Raw genomic sequence first — 24,490 nt, forward strand, 5'->3', positions numbered from 1 at the left:
ATATATATATATATATACATACATATATAACAGTGCTTTAAGATACCATTATGCGATGACAATGTGCCACCACTAGGTGCACCATTTCAAAAAGAAGAAACGTTCTTACGCGATTGTCACATCGAAATGTGCCACCAAGCTTTATGTTTCTTCGGCTGCCGCTAACTTATGACGAGCCGCCCTGAAGAGAAAAGGCGCACCTTCCTCAAACGTTTCGTCGCCTCTCGGAAGTTTCCAATGATCACAAGATTAAAGCGACATCTATTTCCTGTGCCGATCGAACCTCGTCTTTGAGTCTCTTAGTCAAAGATATCGTGAGAGACGTTGCAAGTAATCGGTGAGTTCAACAGATGCACGCAAATTTCGATCTCGAGCTTATCATTTGCACAACAGCTTGGATGCCTAGGTGCTTTCTTTTGCGTCTCTTAATGGTAAATCGTGTAGGGGTGTTGACTATCTAGATTTTCGAGTGAATTTGGGTGTCTGTGTATGGCAGTGGCAGCACCTAGAAGGATAAGTGGAAGCAGATTGAAGCTGCGACGTCACTCAAGTGCCCAACTTTCAGACATGCGAGGTAATGAAAAATAAAAATAAAAATATTAAAAGCACTTAATCGCAAAGTAGAAACAAAAGGCCCTCAATTTAATAAGAATCACCATTGTTATAAGCAGTATATTTCTGCACCTTTACCAGTGTTAGTCTTTTCGATGACGGCTAAACGGATAAACGGCTGTTCTTTTTTTTTTCTTTCGGCTCGGCCTTCGTCTCGCAAACGCGTGAATCTGTGCAAGGCCTCTATACATCGCAGTGCGCGAATACAGATGCGAGCAAGTGGCAAGGTTGCGTAGAAGCAGTTACCGCTAAGAAAACAAGATTAGCGCTAGCGCGAGCAAAGTGATGTTGCGTGCGCTGCTGCCGTTTACCTACCTTAACACCCGCGTTTCCAGTACGCACCTTCAATAGCTATCCAGTGAGCTGCGCTCGCACCTGTCTACCTATATGCCCTCCTTTTCACCTCTTGTTGCTAGCACTCAGTACAGTGTAACTGAAATTACCTGATTGAAGTGGGACCAGACCATCCGCTCTCCCGAAGCATACAGCATATTCTCGATGAATGGGAAGTGATGAGGTAGACGTTGTATGACAACCTGCTATGCGGCACGAATGCCTTCAAGGACAGGAACCGGCCGAGAATAACTGAAAAAAAAATCACCATGATCTCATCGCAGATAACATCTACACATGACACATCAGATATTGATGTGCTCCCACAGGCCGTCCTCGCCCTCTCCGACGAAATCGTCGCATATCTGACACATATATCTTGTCATTGAATCCGGTTCCATTAGCCCGGCTACAAAACAAAGCGTCGGCAGATGGCGTGCAAGTTTAGCCAAACAGTCCACAGGCCACAGGGTCTGCGTTCGAGCACAAAATGCTGACACTTACGGCCCCTGTGTTGCTCCCAAGGTCATCAGGAGTTATGGCAAGACTCCTCCTCACGCTCCAGAGAGTTAGGACGACGCTGCGGCCTGGGGACGTTTGGCTGACTCTAATAACCACTCTAGCCGAAACATTTTTTCCCGCAGTTACGCGTTCAGAATATTTACATGCACGAGACATTCCTGGCTAGTATGTGTTCTTGCAACATCAACAAAGCTAGCACGTAGATGCGAGGTTCGAAACTAGTTTAATAATTCACAAGTCCAGCGTGGCCAATAAAGTTAATTGATGACAGTTCGCCGATAATTTGAGGATAATTCTTGAACTCAAAACCCTCACCTAAATTGCCTTTTTCCTCGCGTGTTTCTTTTCCAGGATACACTCGTCTTCGTTGAAGTACAGATTAAGAGTCCAGGCGTTTTTGAGCCACGTCGTACAGCTCGTAATGCGTCCCAAGTGTTGCAAACCTCCTCAAGGAAAGAAAATAGTTTGTTTCACCCTCTGCAACGAGAGCGACTTGCACGAATTCGAAAGAAGCGCCGCTACACGGCTTGGAAGCAGAAGCCTTGAGCTCTAAAATTTTGAGAAAGTCTGCACATGTGCTGCTGCGCGCAGAATTTGATAAATTTCTTTCTTCGACCTTTGCCCGCTCATGGAAGCATTGATGCGGAGCTTTTACTACTTCTCCTTTTCTTTTTTTACTAATTTTTGATGTTTTCTGATTAGCTTCTGTGCTTGTTCTTTGTGAACGCTTTATTTTATATGACTCCTTGTAACTATATCGTCCTGCAATGCCTTTGCGAATAAATAAATACGCAAATTAAGAGGCATGGCGTATCACATATCTGGAGTCCGGGCAGCGAAAAGCGCAAGCAAGTGCTCCGCGGTAACTTCACTGTCAATAACTTAGTCAGTTTCTCAGTTATCTATATTTCAGTTGATTGACAATCTATGTTAGTTACCGCAATGTGAACTGCACAGCTTGACGGACGTCAGAAGAGACAAGTGCCGAATAATGCCGACCCTTGAAAAAAAGCCATTCCAAGTTGCTGACAACGCATTCCTCTTCTCAATATGAGGCCTGAAGAGTCTCGAAAAAATACCGCTGGGTAAATTACTCTTATATTGAGCTCCGTCGGCTTCATCATATCGCCGCCATGAAATAAAAACGCTTGCTCATTCAAGGCAGCGTAGACTTGAAGCACTCTTGCAAACCTAAGAGGGTCTTCTGGGCTCATCTTCTGTCTGCAAATAACCTGAAATGGAAGTTTTGGAAGCTCAAAAAATATGAATATTAGTAGAGCAGAATGGCTGCAATGACAAATTCTTTGATAAAAACTGAATTCACGCCCAGCGTGAATGCAAGTTCCCTGCTTACCGCTTTTTAAACTTGACCCCTCTACATACAAAATTCAGTACTAGTGTAATAATGCCATAGCGTTAAAGGCCCCGTTTTATAGAAAATGTGGCGTTGGCTTTGTTATTGCTTTTTTCGACGCGATGTTGTTTATTAGTTCAACTTTTCTTACGTCTTAAGACGGCACCACAAGCAGCTAATATATCCGCATATCGGCCCTCGGGACCCTTGTGCTTTTCTGTATTTTAGTGCAAAATGAAACCCGTTGTTTTTTTTTATTTTGTTTAAGTATTTACTACTTTCTGAGAGCGCAGGAGAGTTTAAAACAAAGAGTTTGTTATTAATCAGAAAATGAGCAACACACCCTAATTTCAAATTCCTAATTAGCTCTTTATAACAGTATCTCACAATAAAAGTAGTTGCCCTCTATAGCCTCATCATTAAAGGGGGAAATAAATTATGGAGGACACTTAAGTTTCGCCATCAAAGGTATGAGGCGATAGCGTACGCCACCAGTCCACATATAAAGCCCCGCTCTAACCAAGCCGTATATGAACGTGCCAGCATGGCCTAGGGGTAACAGGATCCTGGCAGGCTGATTCCGATGTCGCCCTCCCATATAAAAGGAGAGGCCCTAGTTGGCAGCTCCTGGCAGATGTGACGTCAGGCAAGAAAACATCCAGTCAGTGCGCTGACATGCTAGTTGCCAGATAAACCCTGTCAGCGTTCAAAACGCCAACGACGATAAAGGATATTCTAGTGAATGGGGCCTTTAAGAAAAGTGGACACGTGCTCAAGAATTTTTAAGAATTCCGAGCCCCTCTACCTTCAACTGCATGCACTCTTGTAGCTAACAAGAATTCCTTCTAATGCCAGTAGTCTTGCAATCACAGCCATTACACAGCAATCTTAAATGTATTATATACAGTCTCCGAGGCGCCCATGATCCATTCAGAACCGTAGCATGTCTCACGACTTGAAGGAAGACCCTGAAGACGTCTTTCTCACTTTACGCCCTGCCTCGGTTGTTTTAGATCTCGCAGGGATTGTCGGAAAAGGGTTGCCTCGTCAGATTGCGCAAGCCAAGCGAGCTCCGGTGATTTCCTGGGTTACCTGACGTACCAGCGTCGAGGCATGGCTCTTATAAGCGCACACGCCCTGGACACTACTCACAGCCCCGACACGACATGGCTCAGTTACGGGAACCTTATCTCCACCTCAGCCTCCTCTGTTCACACGTACTCCGCAAAATTCAAGCCAGCAAACACTCCACATACCCCAGTGAAGCTTTACCTCTACGAATTCGGCGCCGACCCTTCCTGCCATAATCGCCCCACCTCGTGCTTCAACCCTGCTAGGACCTTGCAATTCACGTTACCCCTATAGGCCACTAAGGCACGTTTATACGATATTATTAGGAGCGAGTGGGCGGGCTGGTTTGCGAGTTGCTTCATAACGTTCATACGGCTTGGTTAAGCGGGGCTTTATATGTGGGCTGAGGAAGAAGAACGCTCGGTCACCCGCAGCTAATGTTTTCGCTGAATATTTGGTTCAGCAATGTTGAACTCTTAATTTTTTTACTTTTCTTCATCTTAGAATTATTCCAAATATACTTCGGTAACGTGGATATAACCTGTCACTTTGCCTAGGAGGTCATGTAATTAGTGCAAGCTGGTAAATTCATTGAGAAGTGTTTACTGCACATCAGGCCATCTTGGACCTGGACTGTTACCGTGGCAAGTGCTGGTAGTGCGGACGTAGAAATGAGTGAATGAGCTGATGAAAATGCGGCTCGCACCGCCACAGGTACCCTGTTTCGGTTAGTGCGGCTCTTAGAAATTAGGCATTCGGCATGCGCCTAACATTTGGCAGCGTTGTGTCCTAAACAAATGACTCAACAGAAAACGTCCCAAATTGAGTGTCACTATACATTTGCCCTTTCACACCTGCCGGAACGTGCTAAGACTGCTCCAAATAGCCGCAATAAAATAATTTTCTTTTATGGCAAATAATTTCTTGTCATTTCGTCATAAAACTTAAGTGTCAGGCAATTGTGTTTTCGGTCAGAGCTGCGGTTATTAGCTTTGTCAACGACTGTAGTTGATATCCGAACTTTGTTTTTTTTTGCCTAAAAAAAGCCAAGAATGCATTTCTGCTGTAAAAAGAGAAAGAGCATTTGTTAGGACAGCCTTACCGCCTCTGCCTGTGAAGCACGCCAGAGTGACCCACGTGAGAAACAGCGACCATAAAATCCGGTCGAAGAATGCCGAGAGCATGTCCCGGCCGAGGAGACTGAATTTGAAGTCCGGTACTAAATGAACCTCATGAAGATGAAGCACAGGCAGCAGCCCATTGCCGTGCTTCATCCGGCAAGCTGCGTGACCCGGGGGAAATAAACGTCAAGGTGATATAGGTGTAAAAATATTTACTTCCCTTTTTAGAACTAGTGCGATGATTATGCAAGTCACGTGCCCGGAATGAGAAATCGAACACCCGCGTTGCCCGCGCAATCGATTTCTCGCACAAATCTGTCTTCCAGGAGTATTTTCTGTAGTTTGAAATCCGGACTTCGTAGCTTACTTACGGCCCATTAGGTACAAAACCCGTATACAAGCTTTTTTAGTTGTCTCAGAAAAGCAGGGAGATCGAAATAAAAGCACGACTGTTAATCCCTAGCTGTTATGAGAGGAAAATGCTGGTCATAATAATTTATGAAAGCTATTTATCAATTCTAATGCGGGAAGGGCACAAAGATGAAACTAACGCTCAAGTTCCCAGTCAAAGGCAGCATACAAACGACCTAAAGGAAATAAACAAAGGCTTATGACACTTAAAACCAATTTTCACCGCATCGTCAAATACAGGCGGTCACTTTACTTGCCTCTGATTTTCATTCCATCTCTTTATTATATAGCCTGCGTCTCACATCTCTCAGTCATTTAAGCTACTACCCTTTTTATTTATTATTTATATACTAACTTTATAAAATGAGCATGAACAATCTGTAGTCACCAGGCCTCTGCAAACACAAAAACTTCTAAGCTAGCTTGACTAATTTCGACCGTATCGGTCGCGAAAAGTTGTGTCCCTGCTTTCATTCCTCAACTCAGCGCACGCCGACGTGCTATAAACAAACATTATGAAAACGAGTCATGACGACGCCCCGCCGCCCCAAATCTCGCCCTCGTCATTTAGGCGCTCTCGATAAGAGGGCGGACCCAGAAAGCTCACTTGGCGTCGAAGCGAAGGGCTGGCTGCGATTGCGTAATGCCACGTGGTCCTAATCAATTGCGAGGGGTTGCCAGGGCGCATCCAACGAAACATATTTGAGAAATATAAGGTCCACGAAGAGCTTTTAAACTTTACTCGAGTACTCACGAATGCCACCTTTACGGATACGGCTCATTAGAATAATCTCAAATAGGTATTTCAAGGTTTCTTTAATGATATCTGGACCACTGACGATGATTGACAGGTGACACAACACTGAAATCTTGTGATAAGGTGCTGCATAAGAGAGGCATGGACGACGTTGGAGCAACGTTTATTTTTCTTTTTCTGCGCCAGCTGCACGCATATGCATTTCACCAAATCCATCTTGTTTTGTTTTTCTAGCGATGTGTTGGGTACTTGTCTTGTGTTGTAGTACCTGTAAATATCCTAAAATTTACTTGTATAATGAACACAGTTACTTTTGTATCAGCCTTTCTCTACCATGCTGGTATTAATTTTTGTCCTGCCTTATCTTTTTGCCCTGTAATAAAACGTTTCCTCAAAAGACTGTTACTTTAATAAATACTGTATGCTGATTGACCACTTGCTCCAAACAGGACAATCGCGCCACATAGAAAGAACCTATGCTTATTCATAAATTCATACCTGTCTGTATTACAGGTACAAGTTTCTGTTAAACTTACATTCAAAATAATGCAAAGACAGCTGCACCTGTCATACCTGGGTTCTTCCACCACGGCGGAGCTGCTGGGCCTACGCCTAGGCCTAGATCTACTGCTTGAAATGCCTCCGCGGCCACCCAGGTGTGCCGTGCTATGTGACTCCCGCGCTGCCCTTTGCCACCTTCGAACCACCGGCCGGGGAACTCCGCTGCTGTGTCAGATTCGCGAGCGCCTCAAGCGCTTGGCAGAGCGTGGCTGCGCTATACGGGCACAGTGGATCCCCGGGCACTGCGGCAAAAGGGCAACGAACGTGCCGACGAGCTCGCGACCGCAGCACATGAACTCCCTCCTAGCGACGAGCAACTCGCTTTGGAGGATGTGCGTGCGGTAATCGACGATCACCTCCGGACGCAGCACCCCGACCCACGCATCGCAAGAGGTGAGCGCATTCACAGTGTCAGCGGCCGCTCGCTGACTCGGCTGCAACGCGCAATGATCCTCCGTGCACGCATTGGATGTGTGTGGCCTGGGGAACGACGGATGCGCCAAGGACTTGCCCCTAGTGACGTGTGTGACGGCTGTGGCGCGGAAGAAACTCTCGAACATCTTCTACTGCGCTGCACCGCGCTATCCGAACCACGACGTGAGTTGCTGGCGGCTTACAAAGCGCAGGTGGTAATCCCGGACAGCGTAGCTGTGCTCCTGTGGCCGCCGGGCAGTGCGTGCGTCCGCGAGCGAGCTCACGTGAGCCTGTGTGAGTACATCGAACAGGCGGGCTTGATGACCCGCCTATTTCACCTCGCCAGATAGTGCGCGCTGTGACTGAACGCTCCGCGTGTGCTATTTCCCACAATAACGGCCGATCGCCCACAACAGCCGTCAGTGTTTTGTACAGTGGGCCAGTGTGTGCGTTGTGAACAGTTGCCTGGACGCAGAGCTATTGCGGAGGCCCGCCCGATGTGCCGAGTGCTCAGTGACAAGACATTTGCGGGTGGGCCTCAAGCAAACTACTGCAAGCAGCGGCTACCTGCGTAGAAGAATATGTCCGTGCACGAGGTCTCACCTGCTCCACAGAAAAATCCGAACTCTTGCGAGTTCACAAAGCGAAACACAAAGAAGGGACCCTCAATGTCTCAATCGAAGGACAGCTACTTCCCGAACGAGACAAGATACGAGTCTTAGGTATGTGGCTTCAGAACAATCAGCGATGCGGCCATATGCTCGGCCTTCTCAAGCAATCGACCACTCAGGTCGCCAGGATGATCACGCGTGTGTCGCAGAAGCGGAGCGGTATGCGAGAGGGGGATACCCTGCGCCTGGTTCAGAGCCTGGTACTCAGTCTCGTAGGCTACGCCCTCCCGTATTTCAACCTCAACAAAGGAGAAGTGGAAAGTGCAGATATCATCATCCGCAAAGCTTACAAGACAGCCCTGCACCTACCAATGAACACCTCTAACGCAAAACTACTAGCTCTTGGCGTTCACAACACCTTCGAAGAGATCAAAGAAGCCCAACTGGTAACGCAGATAGCCAGGCTCCAGCAGACTCCTACGGGGCGCTCGCTTCTTAGGCGACTGGGGCTAGGTGCAACTGCGGAAATCGAGAATCGTACTGCGAGCATACCGGACGCAATTCGCCAGACGCTAAAGGTTAGCTCCCTTCCCCGGAACATGGACCCCAACTTGCATGTGGCCCGTAGAGCAGCCCGGGCGAAGTATGTACAACTAAATTTAGCTACAAGATCCACAACGGTATACACGGACGCGGCTCCGTATACAGGAAGCTCCCATAATAGCGCAGTGGCGGTAGCTATTGATTCCAAGCTAAAGGAACTAGCTAGCGCCTCAGTCAGGGAATGCACGGTAACCGAAGGGGAGGAGCTGGCCGTTGCTCTTGCGGTGGTAGCCGGGTATCGAAGCAACACGTCCCTTACCATTCTTACAGATTCTAGAGAGGCGTGCCGTAACTACATGAACGGCCGCATAGGTCGCGCCGCGCTCATGCTCCTCCAGAGCGCGACCCCCTCAAAAGTCAAACACAACATCTACTGGGTGCCAGGACACACCGACATAGCGGGGAACGAACGCGCCGATAAGGTAGCTCGAGGGTACACGAGCCGAGCTTCCTCCCAATCGGACGATCTACCCGAGCGAGTCGGCCCTACGTACTCAGATATTCTGAACTACTATAAGGGGGTACGGATCCGCTATCCGCCGCCTCATCAGGATCTAAAACAACAAGAGGCAGTGTACTGGCGAAGACTGCAGACAGGAACATTCCCTAACCTGCATATCCTAAGCAAAATTTACCCGTCACAATATCGGGACACCTGCCCATGGTGTGGTAGCACGCCTTCGTTATACCACATCACATGGCAATGCAGAAATAATGACAGCATTTGTAAAGACCCGAGTGCGGAACAGTGGGAGAGCCGGCTCTCCAGCGACGATTTGGATTGCCAACTAGGTTTAATCCAGCACGCCCAGCGAGCAGCGAAGCTCAGCGGAGCCCTGGAATAGGGGCACCGACCCTGTGAGAAGGCGGAAGATGGAGCTCTTCTGCTACTAGCACAAGACCCTCCTAGAGAAACTAACGTATTTCCTATCCTATCCTATCCTACTGTATACTGTACCATAGTGTATATATTTCTTTTATTTTTACCTACCCTTTTTATTCTTCCTATCACTCACCTCTTTGATTTCCTCTACCTTCTCCTCGCTATCCCTTTATTTCCGCCGCCCCAGTTCAGGTGCTTCAGATATAAGATAGCAGATACCGGGGCTGGCAAAAATCTTTTCTTTCCTTTTGTACATACAATAAATAACCACTACAACAACAACATAATTTCGGTACAACGAAATTTGCAGAAGGTGTTTAATGAGTCATTCAATCCACGTCCGGCCACAAAAAGTACAAAAAAGAAATTTAACACTAAATCAGCTACATAAACATGCAAGGAGGTCGAAAAAAAGCGAAATGGCTAGAGATAGAACAGCAGTTGAAGGATGACGAAATAAGTGTGTACGCTCTTTGCGAGACTCATCTCAGGGATCTAGAAGATCCGCCGTTTATAGAAGGCTACGTCTTGGAAGGGTGCAACAGAACGAGAACGGAAAAATAGGGTGGAGGGGTAGGTATGTTGATACACCAGGGAACAAATTGGCAAATAATGAAATCATTTTGTAAAAAACATATCTGGATATCAAGAACAATTGCCGGCGTAAGGACATGGCTACGGGTAGTTTATTTAGGAAAAGGACACCAATGCAGGCAAGAAAACAAGGATCTTGTTGAATGTCTCAGTGACGATATAAGCCAGTTTGGAGACGGGGCCAATATTATTCTGCTGGGGGATATGAACGGCCACATCTACGATCTGGATGGATACACGGAATGTAACGGGAATCCAATGCTAGATTTCTGTGAGCGACACGATCTAGTTATAGTTAATAGAGAAACAAAATGCGAAGGCCAAATCAGGTAGGAATTCCGCAACAGGCAGACGACCATTGACTACTGTCTAATGTCGCAGGAAATTTATAACAAGGTCACAAAAATGGGAATAGACGAAGAAGGGGAGCGTAGTCTGGGAAGTGATCATAAACGTATTAGTCTGCAGATGGGGCCTTTGATGAAAAGAGAAATAGAACTTAGATAAAAAGTAAACACAAAATTAAACGACGATCAAATAGCGCAGATAGCAGCAGACATAGATGAAGCAATAGAGAAAAGCGCCATTGAAGACTGGGATTATGAACAGGTAGAACTACTCATAAGGAGGAAAGTTAAGGAGGTTAAAGTAGCAAACCGCTGGAATGGAAAGAGGAAGCCACGGAGCTGATGGAATAAGGAAATCAGGGGAGCTATTGAACAACGACGGGCTGCTTCAAGGGAGCACCGAGTGGCAAAGAAAGCACAGGCATCTCAGGAGGAAATCGACCAAAAATGGGAATCATATCGACAAAAGAAACTTGAGGTACAGGCGCTCGTCCAAAGTAAAATAAGGCCGTCCACCGATCGCTGGATGGCTGACATGCACGATGCCTCTAGAGACGGAGCAACAAAAAAATTCTGGAACCATATAAGCTGGCTAGGGAAGAAGAATCAAAGAAAGCAGGATCGGATTCAAGATAACGAGGGAAATTGTTTAAAGGGAGATAACGCAGTGAACTACATTACATAAGTTATAGCCGAGTCATTTAAGAGCGACGATAGGGTAATATCTGCAAATCAGGAAGCAACACAAGGTAGCAGAATACAAAGCAGCTTAGAACTGACCAATCTAAACTGGGAAAAGGCAGAACAAAATATTCCTAAAAACACATCTACAGGAATAGATGGAATTCCGATCAAGCTGATTAATGAACTTGGTTCAAAAAGAAAGGAAACGTTGTTAAAAGCTTTGGAAACAGTCATAACGAATAAGCAAATTCCGGACAGCCGGCGGCAGAGCAAAATGAATTTGATTTATAATGGGAAAGGAGAAAGAGTGCACATAAAATCCTACAGGCCGATTACCATAACATCGGTCATGTACAGGTTGGCCATGCAGGCGGTGAAATTAAAGGTGCAAGCATGGGTAGAAAGTAACAAGATATTCGGAGAACTTCAGAACGGGTTTAGAAATGGTAGGCGCTTAGATGATAGCCTGTTCGTGCTTACCCAATGCATCGAAATATCTAGAGTGGAAAATAGACCTTTGTATTTGGCCTTCCTGGACATAAACGGGGCGTACGACAACGTAAACAGGGAACTCCCGTGGAACATATTAAAAGAAGAAGGTATCGGTTATGAGGTAATAGAGTTCCCACAGAAAATATACCGGGATAAAAAAGTAGAAATTACATGGGAAGGGATAAGAAGTACGGAAGATGTCAAAGTATGCAAAGGATTTATTCAAGGCTGTCCTCTATCACCGCTGCTGTTCATGCTTTATATGATAAACCTGGAATGAAGGATAGAAGACAGTAACCTAGGTTTTAACCTGTCATATAGATTAGATGGAAAGGATGTAGAGCAGCGCCTCCCCGGTTTGATGTATGCAGACGATATTGTGCTGCTAGCTGAGAGTCTGGAAGAATTGCAAACTCTAGTTAGGTATTGCGGAGATGAAGGGGACGCTCTAGGCTTCAGTGTTAGCGCTGTTAAGTCAGGTCTGATGATGTTTAACGGCTCAACTGATCAGGTTCTTAAAATACAAGGCCATGAAATATCCAGAGTAGCACAATATAAATATCAGGGATATGGGTAAACGAAGGATTGGCATACATAGGAAAGCATGAGCAATCCCTTAAGGCCAAAGAACGAAGGAATGCCGGGATAATGCAGCATAGGGCATTGTGGGGATACAACAGTATGAGGCTTTGAGGGGTATTTCGAAAAGAATTATGGTGCCCGGACTTACTTTCGGAAATGCGGTTTTGTGCCTAAAATCAGAGGTACAGTCGACATTAGAAATAAGTCAGAGAGCCGTTGGACGATTAGCGTTAGGTTCCCACGGCAAAACCACAAATGAGGCGGTACAGGGAGATATGGGCTGGGCATCTTTCGAAGTACGGGAAGCTCAGAGTAAAATATTATATCAGGAACGCCTGAGGAAATTGGACAGTAACAGATGGGCAGCTAAAGTATTTAAATACCTGTACTTAAAAAGCGTTGACTCACAATGGAGGAAAAGAACTAGGCAACTAACTAGTAAGTATGCTAGTCACAAGGACGGAGAAATAAAGAGCATTAAGCAATAGGTGAAAAGCACAGACGGTAAAATATGGATAAATTCGGTGGAAAAGAAACGGAGTGTGGAATTATACCGAAAGTGGAAAATGCAAATCGGGAAGGAAGCTTTATTTGATAACTCAAGAGGCAGTGCCCTACTTTTTGAAGCTAGATCAGGGTGCCTTAGAACACGCAGCTACTAAAAGAAATTTAACAATGAAGATGACGCATGTGCTGTATGTGGTAACTCCAGTGAAAAAATTGACCATATTATACTCGAATGTAATGGTATACATCCGGAAGTTGATGCAGGTGCCGTCACTGTTCCTCAAGCTCTGGGGCTTAGAGATACCAGTGGCCGGGTGAATAAACCGGCGGTGGAAACTAGCAAAAAATCGACTGGAAGATTGGTGGCTTAAAAGCAGAGAAGTGACATCATGTCAGTAATGTAGAAACAAATATTTATTAAATAGAATGATGGTTTAGTTAACTAACCTGAATCAAAAATTAAGATACAGGGAGAAAAATAAGCATGATAGCTACTGCTACCAGCCCGTTTCAAAGGGGACGCTCCTATATTCCATCCATCCGTGAGCGACTCTAGGAAGAGCTAGAAAGACCTAAAGCCCCTGGACTTTAGGAAGACCGCGCTTCCACGCCCTCCCTCGATACCAGCCGTGCTGCTTCGAATAAAGTCAAGAATGGCAAATTGTTTTGAAGAATTCTTGCGCTTATGTTGTCTAGGCGAGGCTCCTATATTCAATCCCATCCATCCATCCCATGGGGGACATGAGTAGTCTTCATTCTCTGCGGTCATATTAGGTGGTGGCGTTGTCTCATCACGACACACTACAGAAGTTCTCAAAGCTGATCGCGCCCTGAAACGAAGCGTTTGAAATCCAGTATTTCAGTATGCGTGCCCGAATGTCATTCTACAAAGTTTACTATGATTTGAAAATCAATCTTCAGATTTCTTCGATGTTTATGCGTTAAAGAGTCTTAAAATCAAGAATACTGAACTCATAAAGTCTTCTTTCTTTCACTGCAAATAGTTGTTATCCTATAGTTTTTGGTTAAGGCCGCATACGATATTTAAAGTTAGAAGTAAAAACAAATTGAACCGTAAGGATAGAAGGTAAGTCGGACGGGGAGGATCACGTGGGAACAAGAGCAACGGAGAACCTACCTCACGGCTACGTATTGCTCGCCCGGTCCACCTTGTCCTCTCAGCAGACAATTTTTTTTTTGAATTTTTCCCCGCCTGTCTGACAACCTGGTTGGGTGAATGGGGAGCGGGCGCGCAGCGTACAGGAAGAAGGGTACGCGACGGCTTTGCACGCATCGCACAAATGTATTTCATTTCTTTGTGTATGAGTGTGCGGATGAGGCGGGAGGGGGGGGGGGGCGCTGGAGTGATTTTGGAGGTGCTGTGCGCACGCTGAAAAGCTCGCACCCTGGTGTTGTTGTGTTTAGTACATCATTATTTCACTGATTTTAGTGCGCGGAATGAGCGAGCTGCGCTCCCTTGCTCCCACTCAGCTCTGCGCTTGCGGCTCAGCACGTACACATTGAATAACTAGAACTCGTTCATACTACGCGAAATAAAACGGCGCAAAGACGTGGACGAGCAGGAGGCAGGTGCCTTTACTAGGCAAGTTTATTCCGCTCGCTCGATATTGGAAACTTGGTGGCGAACAGAACAAAATACGGGAGCGGTTAACGCGTTTGCATAATGATTTCCTATTCATAATGTTACGGACGAGGAAGAAGCGGGCAGTGGCGTGGGCAGGAGCACTGGCACTAGGCCGGCCGCGATTCATTAAATCTCCCAGTAATCGGCCATCTTCACTCTATTCTCCTGTGTTCATCGGCTTGCAGCCTGGTAACCTTTTGGGTGGAGGTGGAGGTTGCGTCATCATCATTCGTTAGCCTGGGACGGAGCTTTGGCGCCCTGTGTCTTCTTGCGCCGTCGGCAGCGTGCTCCATGGAGCGCATCGCCTGGCTGTTGCCCTGCCTGCCGGACCCGATGCGACCATGCCGTTCCTCGGCTCCGTCGCCCGCCCAGACCATAAGACACGACGCAGGAGAGACCAAATGATCCCACCGACCCGAGACGCCCACCACACGACCACAGGACACAAGGAGAGAACCGACAGACCTTATGACCTCACTGCCCAGGCGCTGACCAGAAAGACCCCACTGACCCTGGACGACACCCCCACCGACACCATGAGGTGCGTGCCTGGGCTTCGGCTACTGCCTCTGGGCGACCGGTGGCCCGAAAAGCGTCCAGGACCAGGATTCATCGGGGAGTCATCGTGGCTGCAAGCCGTTGTTGTCTTCCTTCTTCCTGTTCTCCATCAGTTAATAACCATTGTCATGCCGTGGATATCATGTAGATCGACAAACTGTCTCGTCCACGATCGGTATGATCGCTTGGTTACGGACGCGGAAGTGGGCAGTGGCTTGGGCAGCAGCACTGGCGCTTGGCCCGCGGCGAATAATTAAATCATCTCACAGTTATCGGTCATCTTCCCCGTGTTCTGCTGTGTTCCCTGGCTTTCCACCTCGTAACAGTATTCTCTGATAGGCTTTCGTGCATTTCATTTCTCATTAAAGTTTCTACGCTCAAATTTGCTGAAAAACCGCTGACAGCCACCGCATTACCTGTTCCTCTTCTCCACCACCTGGGCCTGGGCCCAGACTTTTCGCTTTAATACGCGAAATGAAACATGAACAAATGTTTTCCTCATCGCCTAATTATATTTCGCTAGTCCACTTTGAATTTCATTGAAGTCCACGTTGAAATATGCTTTTAAAAGAGCCCTGAACAGACCTTACTGAGGTGACCAGACGTGGGGTTCATCACACAAGTTGTTAGCTAGGCGAAGCGCGCAGCGCCGTTGAGGAGGACAGTGACGGAGCAAGTCTTTTCGCCAATAAAACCTCTTGGCGTGACAGCAGTCGAAAGCCTCAATTGGTCTTGGTCAAAATGCTGTTTTTTCTGTTCGACATATTAGAATTCCTCTTGGCATATGTAATGCATAAATGTCATTCTCCACTTTAGTAGAGGAAATCTAAACGTCTTTTCGCGCAAACTGATCGTTTCCTTCCATATTCAGCCACGATGTACAAAGTACTACGCGCGGATAGCAGTTGTAGAAATCGAGGCGCGAGCGCAGCTCGAGGAGAGGGGCACGCCTATGAGCGTATTCACGTTTTGCAACATTTGCCGCCTTTCATTTACAATGCTAGGTCGTTAAGCCGAGTTTATAAGTGCACAGCAAAGTATGTTTAGGGGAGGGAACGGGAGCTAGATCAACACCCTCTCAATACTTTCTTCAGGCCTCTCCAGGCCCTCCTTTCCACACGCGCTACGTCACGCCAAGTGTCCGGTCCGGCTGCTCACCAAGCGCGGCTCCGCTCGGTTGTCTCCCTCGATGTGCTCGCGCTTGCCCGGGCAAGCACAGACACGAACGCAGTCTTGCAGTGAGCGTCTAGCTGCTGCTTGAGTCTTTCAGTCAGGCGTTGGGTGCATTTCTGTTCGTTCCTCGCACGGCTGTATCTGTTTCGTGTGGCCGTTTCTTGTGTGGCGTGCGTACCTGTGCTAGCGCACGAATGGGAAACTGAATGCCTGCCGTGTAGCGAGTGCAACTTCGTGAAACATGGGCCGGTGCTGTGTTCCCGGGTGCCGCGGGAACTACTAGAATGGCCCAAAAGTACGTGTTTATTGCTTCCCAAGAGACGAAGTACGAAGAAAAGCCTGCTTGCGAGCCATTCCACGGAAGGATTTCACACCTACAGAGCATTCGAGGGTAAGACTCTGAAATATTGCTTAATAGGCGCTGGTAATTATCTTAGTTGTGAGCTGTCGCTCCCGGAAAGGCATGCTGTCTTTGTAGGCAATGATATCACTTCTTTAACTTATGTATGAATTGTCCAGGAAGCATTTAGTTCTGTGGATGTGCATAAGGCTTGTGTAAAAGCTGTGTAAATATGTAAAAGCTGTGTACTATTCAAACTCTTTTTACTTAGTGTTTTAGGAAATGGAGAGTCATGGCGAATGGCCTTGCTTCATTTTCTCGTGCAGGTGTGTGAACTGCACTTCCACGCAGGCGACTTCATTACGACGTTGTCACACCAAGATGAACAGACAGGGAAAATAATAGAGGTGAAGCGTGACAGACTACAGTTGAAGATTGATGCTGCGCCTTCTGTGTTTCCAAACTGTCCAAAATACTTGTCCTCAACGCCTGGATGGAGTGAATCGCCAGAGACAAAAAAAGCAAGAAGGGAAAACGCTGCTTTGCAGGAGGCTATGAGGAAGTCACTTCAGTCTAATGAACTTGAACAGAAAAGAAACAAAGTTTCATCTTACGGGGACTTCAAATCTAAGCTGCCTGGGATCTGCAACACGAAATTCTGGACCGTTTCTGTCGATGAGCAGTGCGTTAGGTTCCTTCTCATCGAGAATGATCCTTCACCAAATGTGAAATGCGCCTTGGTAGTTCTCCCTGATCTGTCACTTTCTGTTTTCTTGAATGGAGTGAAGCTTCTGTCGCTTCCTTCAGGCAGGATTCTGCCAGCTCAAGTATGCGACACCTCCAGCCTGTCCTTGCTGCTAGAAGAACTCGAGATAGGCTTGTATATTATACCTGAGGTGACGAAAGAGTTGAAACATGCTAAAGTATTGCAGTTTGTCGGTTCACTGCTTGCAGACCTCATTGAGGACAGTGATACGACGAAAGAACAGTCTTCTTTGCTGAAATTTCTGGTTGAGCAGATAGAGCTTCTCCTCGCGAAACAGCATGTGTATAGCGCAGAGCTGCTGGTATTCGCCAGTATTTTGAATTCAATTTCTCCTCACGCATATCACTTCACAAGAGCTGCATCAAGAATCATTCTGCCCCATCCTTCCACACTGCGCCGTGTTTGCTCAAATTACAAAGCTGACCCTCTTGTAGAGCAAAATCAACCGCACTGTCTCTCCTACATGCGAGAACGAGTCAAATCAATGAAAGACCACGAGAAGACAGTGACCCTGATGATCGATGAGATCCACATAAAACCGTACTTCGACTACAAAGGGGGCACAATAGTAGGATCGTCGGTTCATTCAACGGAACCAGCAACAACAGCCCATGTGTTCATGGTACAATCACTCCTTTCTGCAAACAAGGACGTCATTCACATATTACCTGTGAGCAAACTGAGCGCAGAAATTTTGCACGAGCATGCTAAGAACATAATCATTAATGTTGAGAAAATGGGGCTTAAAATTATCGCTGTGATAACCGACAACAATGCTCTGAACCGCAAGATGATGTCGTTATTTGCTACAAGTCCTCAGGTGAGCATTGTCTATCCCCATCTAGCCGATAACGCTCGCCCCCTTTTCTACGTGGTCGATCCTGTGCATCTCTTGAAGTGCATCAGGAACAATTGGATTAACCAGAAAAACCCTGGAACATGCCTCTATTTCCCTGAAATGGACTTGAGTGGAGCAATACCTGAAGGGCCTCCTCGTATGAAAGCTGCTTCTTTCGCACCTGTGCGGCAGCTTTATTCTTCAGAGAAGACGTCGCTTGTGAAGGCTGCTTACAGACTGAACGCAAAAGCCGTGAATCCAATCTCAATGGAGCGGCAAAATGTAAAGCTCGTTCTCGACGTCATTAATCAGTTGTTTCAAATGCCCTCAGGACACATGGTTCCGCGTTCAAGATTCCTCAAGCTGAGTCGACTGCTCTTTTCATTGACGTTATCCTCACATGGTGGCAAATAGTCAATGTTAAGACCCCTTGCAAAGGCCAGAGGCTAAGGGACAGCATGCAAGACCCTGTAAGGTCTGTTGATGACACACAGTTAGCTTTCCTGAGCGGCGTTGTGGACTGGTTGGACGCTTGGGCAAGAATAAACATCACCAGTGGCTCGCTGACGAAAGAGACTCACAGTGCTTTGCGACTGACATGCTATTCTCTGGTAGAACTCTCGCGCTACTGCTTAGAAGAACTTCACTTCAAGTACGTACTGCTGGGCAAATTTCAGACGGATGCGCTAGAAGACCGGTTCGGCCGTTACCGCCAGCTGGCAGAATCACAGTACCACATTTCCGTGCGTCAGCTCTACGAATGTGAGAAAAAGCTTCGTCTTCAAAAACTTTTGACATTTCCACGCGAGGAAACAGAGTTTGAAGACGTAAGTGAGGATCTTGTCCCATGCAACTTTTCTGTGGCTGTCAGCGACGACGATATTACACACGCCCACTCTGACATGGATGCTATTGTCTACATTGCAGGATACGCTGCTCATGCTGCTTTAAAGAAGCTTTCATGTTCTGCTTGCTCCAGCACATTGGTGATTGAAAATCGAGAGATCGAAGCGGAAAATACTGCCATGATAGCTAACCTGTCGAGAGGAGGGCTGAAGTTTCCCCAACCATGCACAGTTCACATGGTACTGATGACTAAAATAGTTGCAGAGAAGTTGTCTTTTGGAGCAACCGCGGAAGGTTTTCTCTCCTGTAGAAATCAACGTGGTGTCGTGATTTCACAGACGATTTCCCTCCTGGACGAACACGACATTGAGACATGTGAAAATGCCCACACTGCACAAACTCTCCTGCGCTTGGTAGTACGCGTTGCAACCAACGTTGTTTTAAGCAACTTTTGCAAACTAAGAAATGATGCCATACAAGACAATGCGCAGCAGAAGGCCGCAGCCCGGAAAGCAGCAACGCTTAAGAAGTAAGTTTTACTCCCAAAGCAATAAAAATGCTTTGCGCACACTTCACTGCTGGTGTCTGGTCGTTTTTTATTGTAAGGGTCAGATTAGCTGTACAAATACTCAACAGCGCAACATTATTGTGAGTGTCATTATAGCTGTGTGAGAAAGCTTTAAGCAAAACACAATACAGAATAAAACTACCACAATGCGCAGTAGACGTTGCTTTTTTTTTTTTCAATGTTCACGAAGTTCTACTTTAACAACTAGATATACGCATGTGCGGTCTGTGCAGATGGGTTTTACCGCACGGCAGACATCATGTTCGTGATAGAGCCTAACAATTAGATGATTAATTGAAATTAACTAACCATTTTTTTATTATAATGACCAATAATGCGAAATTGGCGGCCGTATGCTAAATTGTTTATTATAGAAAACTGGATTAGCAGCTCGAACTTTCTTGACAATAAGGTGTCGTGCAATAAAAAATATATATAAAGCAGATAATATGATAGCCTAAGGCGCGCACAAACTCGCGAATTTCTTTTGTGCAGCAACGACAAAAATGAAAATGAACGAATCACTTATAAGGCAGCTACGTACGGCAGTACCCGAATAGTGCAGACGGGCGCGGCGCGCTGAAATCGCGGAGCGCGGGGCCGGCACGGTCCCTTGGCGTGACGTCACGCGGCCGGTGGAGAGGCCTTAGCATTGAGAGGGTGTTGGCTCAATACTCCCGTGCCACTGGTCGCCTAAATTAGCCACCACTTGAAGCTGCCCATACGCTCCATGTGCGGCAGCTCGGAAATGAGGGGGGAAATGAAAGGAAGACCAAAAGCAGATGCACAAGAACCACAGCGCCGGGGCACACGTTGTCAGAGACAGAAAAAATAGCAGAAAATAGCATGCAGAGTGCAAGTATGCGCCCACTCCCCCATTCACGCCACCCGGTCATCATAGTAACGGGGAAAATGTTTAAAAAGAAAACGCGGGCTGAGCGGGCAAGAAGGACCATGTGGTCAATACGTATCGAAACTTGCGTCACTAAGAATAGAAACCAGCGCATCAGCATGTAGAAAACTGGCAGAGGATTATCATGGTCAAACATAGCTATCTGACGCAAGCTTTGTTAACTAATCAGGGCTACGTCTACATTATTTCACTGCAGGAAAGCATGCGTGCCGGCCCATCTTCTGTTGGCATATACAAAGTACACATTGTGAGATATTGATACGGGGCAGAAGGCTAGCACAGAAACCACAGCAGGTGAAGGGCAAGCGTTCACAGCACAGTAGAGCAAGTGTTCAGGCAAGTCTCAACGGTTTCTTCAGCTTCGTCTTCCTTTCGCGGCACTACTGTTAATCGTCCTCTTCTTCAACATCCAGCAACGCGCAGGTCATATATGTAACATTACCCCCCCCCCCCGAAAAGCACAGTCTCGGTGCGCATTATGTTGAACTACTGCAGGTGTAGTACGGCTTCATTCGGGCGACATGAACGATCTCGGTACGTGGCATAGCGGACTGTTGCGGCGGATGCACAGGGGTGATCTCATATGTCACAGGAGTGACTGGCCGTAAGACACGGTAGGGTCCTGCGTAGCGTGGCATGAGCTTCTCACACAGCCCAACTCTACGAGCGGGAGTCCAGAGCAAGATGAGAGAACCCGGAGAGTAGTGGACGTCGTGGTGACGGGAATCATGGCGGCGTTTCTGGGAATTTTGGGAGGAAGCTAGTCGGCGGCGAGCAATAACCCGGGCGGCGTCAGCTCGAGATATGGCGTCACGAACATAGGAGCTGGCATTTACGGTGGGAGGCAGTACGCTGTCAAACGGAAGGGGAGGGTCGCGGCCGTATAGGAGATAGAAGGGGGAGTAGCCCATTGTGTCGTGACGGGAGGAATTATATGCGAACGTTACAAACGGCAACGTAACATCCAAGTCACGGTGATTATCCGATACATACATTGACAACATGTCCGTGAGCGTGCGGTTGAGGCGTTCGGTGAGGCCGTTCGTTTGTGGATGGTAAACGGTGGTGAAATAGTGCTTAATGGAGCAGAACCGGAGGATTTCGTCGACTACCCGAGCAAGAAAGCAACGGCCACGGTCAGTGAGCAGCTGGCGTGGAGCACCATGGAGCAGGATGACGTCGTGGAGAAGAAACGCAGCCACGTCAGTTGCACAGCTGGTAGGCATCGCTCGGGTGACAGCGTAGCGCGTAGTATAATCCGTGGCCACCGCAATCAATTTATTCCCCGACGAAGAGAGTGGGAAAGGCCCGAGGAGATCAAGGCCAACTCGGGAAAACGGGTCTACTGGAATGTCGATCGGCTGCAGGTATCCAGCAGGCACCACCGATGGCTTCTTCCGTCGCTGACACCGGTCACAAGAAGCCACGTAACGACGAACAGAGCGATAAAGGCCCGGCCAAAAGAAACGGCGGCGGACGCTGTCGTACGTGCGAGATAGACCAAGATGACCCGCAGTGGGCACGTCGTGCAGTTGCTGTAGAACGGTGGCGCGCAGGTGTTCGGGGACTACGAGCAGAAGCTCGGCGCCATCTGGTCGCATATTCCGCCGGTATAAGGTGCCGTTGTGGAGCACGACCAAAGCAAGGGTTGCATCAAGGTGATTAGTACTGAGGCGATTGATAATACTGCAAAGCTTGGGGTCTAAGCGCTGTTCATGGCGAATGTTTAAAAGGTCAGAGATGGCCAATACACATGTGTCATCGTCACACTCGCTGGTGGGTGGTGGATCTACCGGGTTGCGGGAGAGGCAGTCGGCGTCAGCCTGCAATCGGCCGGAGTTGTGGACGGCAGAAAAAGTGTATTCCTGAAGGCGGAGGACCCAACGCCCCAGGCGACCAGTAGGGTCCTTCAGCGTAGAAAGCCAACATAAGGCGTGGTGGTCGGTGATGACAGAGAACGGGCGGCCAAACAAGTAAGGGCGAAACTTTGTGATGGCCCACACGAGGGCTAAGCACTCACGTTCTGTGATCGAGTAATTCCTCTCAGCCGCAGAAAGGAGGCGACTGGCATAAGCAATGACGCGAGTGCGACCCATCTGCTGTTGGGCAAGAATGGCACCAATACCGTGACCACTGGCGTCGGTGCGTACCTCCGTTGGTGCTGAGGGATTGAAGTGTGCCAGGATGGGTGGGTTGGTGAGGGCCGCAATGAGCGCAGAAAATGCTTGAGACTGTTCTTGGTCCTAGCAAAATGGAGCGTCGTTCTTCAGAAGATTGGTGAGTGGGCGAGCAGTCTCCGCAAAGTTGGGGACAAACCGCCGAAAATAGGAGCAAAGGCCTAGAAAACTACGCACGTCACTGGTACAGCGGGGTGTAGGAAATGCTCTTACAGCACGTATTTTGTCTGGGTCGCGTCGAACGCCACGTGCGTCGACCACGTGACCGAGCACCTTGAGTTCACGTCGGCCGAAGCTACACTTCTTCGAGTTAAGCTGAAGGCCAGCTCTTCGGAAGACTCCAAGAATGGCCTCAAGGCGATGGAGATGGCTCTCGAAGGTCGAGGAAAAGACAATAACGTCATCGAGATAACATAAACACGTCGTCCATTTGAAACCGCGCAAAAGAGAATCCATCATGCGCTCGAATGTTGCGGGCGCATTACACAGACCAAATGGCATCACCTTGAATTGGTACAGGCCATCAGGTGTGACGAAAGTGGTCTTCTCTCGATCCCGTTCGTCAACAGCGATCTGCCAATAACCAGAACGGAGATCAATCGAAGAAAAATAGCTGGCACCGTGCAAGCAGTAAAGGGCATCATCTATCCTGGGGAGCGGGTAAACGTCCTTCTTTGTAATTTTGTTGAGATGTCGGTAATCAACGCAGAACCTCCAAGTATTGTCCTTCTTTTTAACAAGCACGACAGGTGATGCCCAGGGACTGCTGGAAGGCTCTATGATGTTCCTTGCCAACATCTTGTTGACTTCATCTTGTATGAGGCGACGTTCAGAAATGGCGACTCGGTAAGGTCGTCTGTGAATTGGGCTGGCGTCTCCGGTGTCGATTCGATGTGTAACGAGGGACGTTAGACCCAAGGGTCGGTCACCAAAATAAAAAATATCTCTGTACGATGTCAGTAGGGTCGTAAATGCTTTAGCACGATCAGGGCGCAAGTCAGGAGCAACCATGCCGGATATACGGACCTCCTGAGGTGGGAACGGTGCAGGTCGCGTCGGCACTGCGGCAATAGGGTCACGTAAAAGAGCAGCCACAATAAACTCCGACAATGGCGTCAGTTCGGCGAGAGAAATGCCCTCAGGAAGAACTTGCACAAAAGAGCTGAAGTTAAGGACTGGAATACAAGTGCTGTTATTCGCTACATGCACTATATTGTGAGGTAGAGCGATGCTACGCTCAAGTGTCACGTCAGTTATGGGGCAAACAACGTAGTTGCCATCCGGAACGGAGGGAAAAGGCGACATCAGCACATACACTGCGGCTTCTGGTGGTAGGCGACTAAATGTAGCGGAGCGAAGAAGTTTCAGGAGCTTTGTTGTCAGGGCAGAGCGGAAGGTCTAGATGAATCAGTCCAGAATAACAGTCAATGAGAGCGGAGTGTTCTGTTAAAAAGTCGAGTCCTAATATAACTTCATGAGGGCAACTGGTGAGGACTGTAAATAGCACAGGGATGTGGCGGTCGGCAATGGTAACTCTCGCAGTACACATACCAATGACAGTAGTTGTGTTGATATCAGCAACACGAACGGTAGACGAGGAAGCAGGTGTGAGGACTTTGTTGAGGCATCGACGGAGCGAGGAGCTGAGAACCGAAATGTGGGCTCCAAAATCAATAAGGGCAGAAACGGAGACTCCGTCCACAAGAATATTGTCACATTAGGCTGTGCAACGCATAAGGAAAGAAGAACGCATACGCATAAGGAAAGAAGAAGGAGACTCTCGTGAGTTTTGGAGAGAAGACGACGTTCAACAGCGTCGGCTAGTGCCTACAGAGAACGTTCGTTGGAAAGCCTTGTCTTCGGTGTCCGCCCTCTGCTACAAGCTGAACTACCCCGTAACACCTTGGTGGAGGTACTTTCGATTCCCCTTGCCACAGCTCCTCGTACTTTCACGCCAGAAACCTGGATTTGCGCAGTGGACGTCATCTCCCTGAGCTCACCCCACCGACTACCACAGTAAGCATGGCATCCCAGGACGCATCACCCGCTACGGAAACCCCAGCTGCCCCCATGGTTTTAACCAAAATCCGTCATCCGCCTATCTTTAACGGCGAAGACAACAAGGACGTTGAAGATTGGCTCGACGAATATGAAAGGTGCAGCAAGAATAACCGCTGGGATGCTAGCATAATGCTGGCAAACATCAT

The 24,490-nt window shown here is 47.7% G+C and overlaps 1 pseudogene; it reads left to right on the top strand.

Annotated features, from left to right (window-relative positions):
• The first annotated feature begins 16,567 nt into the window (after positions 1 to 16,567).
• Positions 16,568 to 24,490, top strand: part of LOC146182722 (uncharacterized) — a 146,205-nt pseudogene continuing 138,282 nt past the window's right edge.

The sequence above is a fragment of the Amblyomma maculatum genome, chromosome 7, assembly GCF_055883805.1.
Source record: "Amblyomma maculatum isolate TAMU_Amacu chromosome 7, ASM5588380v1, whole genome shotgun sequence".
Classification (NCBI taxonomy): Eukaryota; Metazoa; Arthropoda; class Arachnida; order Ixodida; family Ixodidae; genus Amblyomma; species Amblyomma maculatum.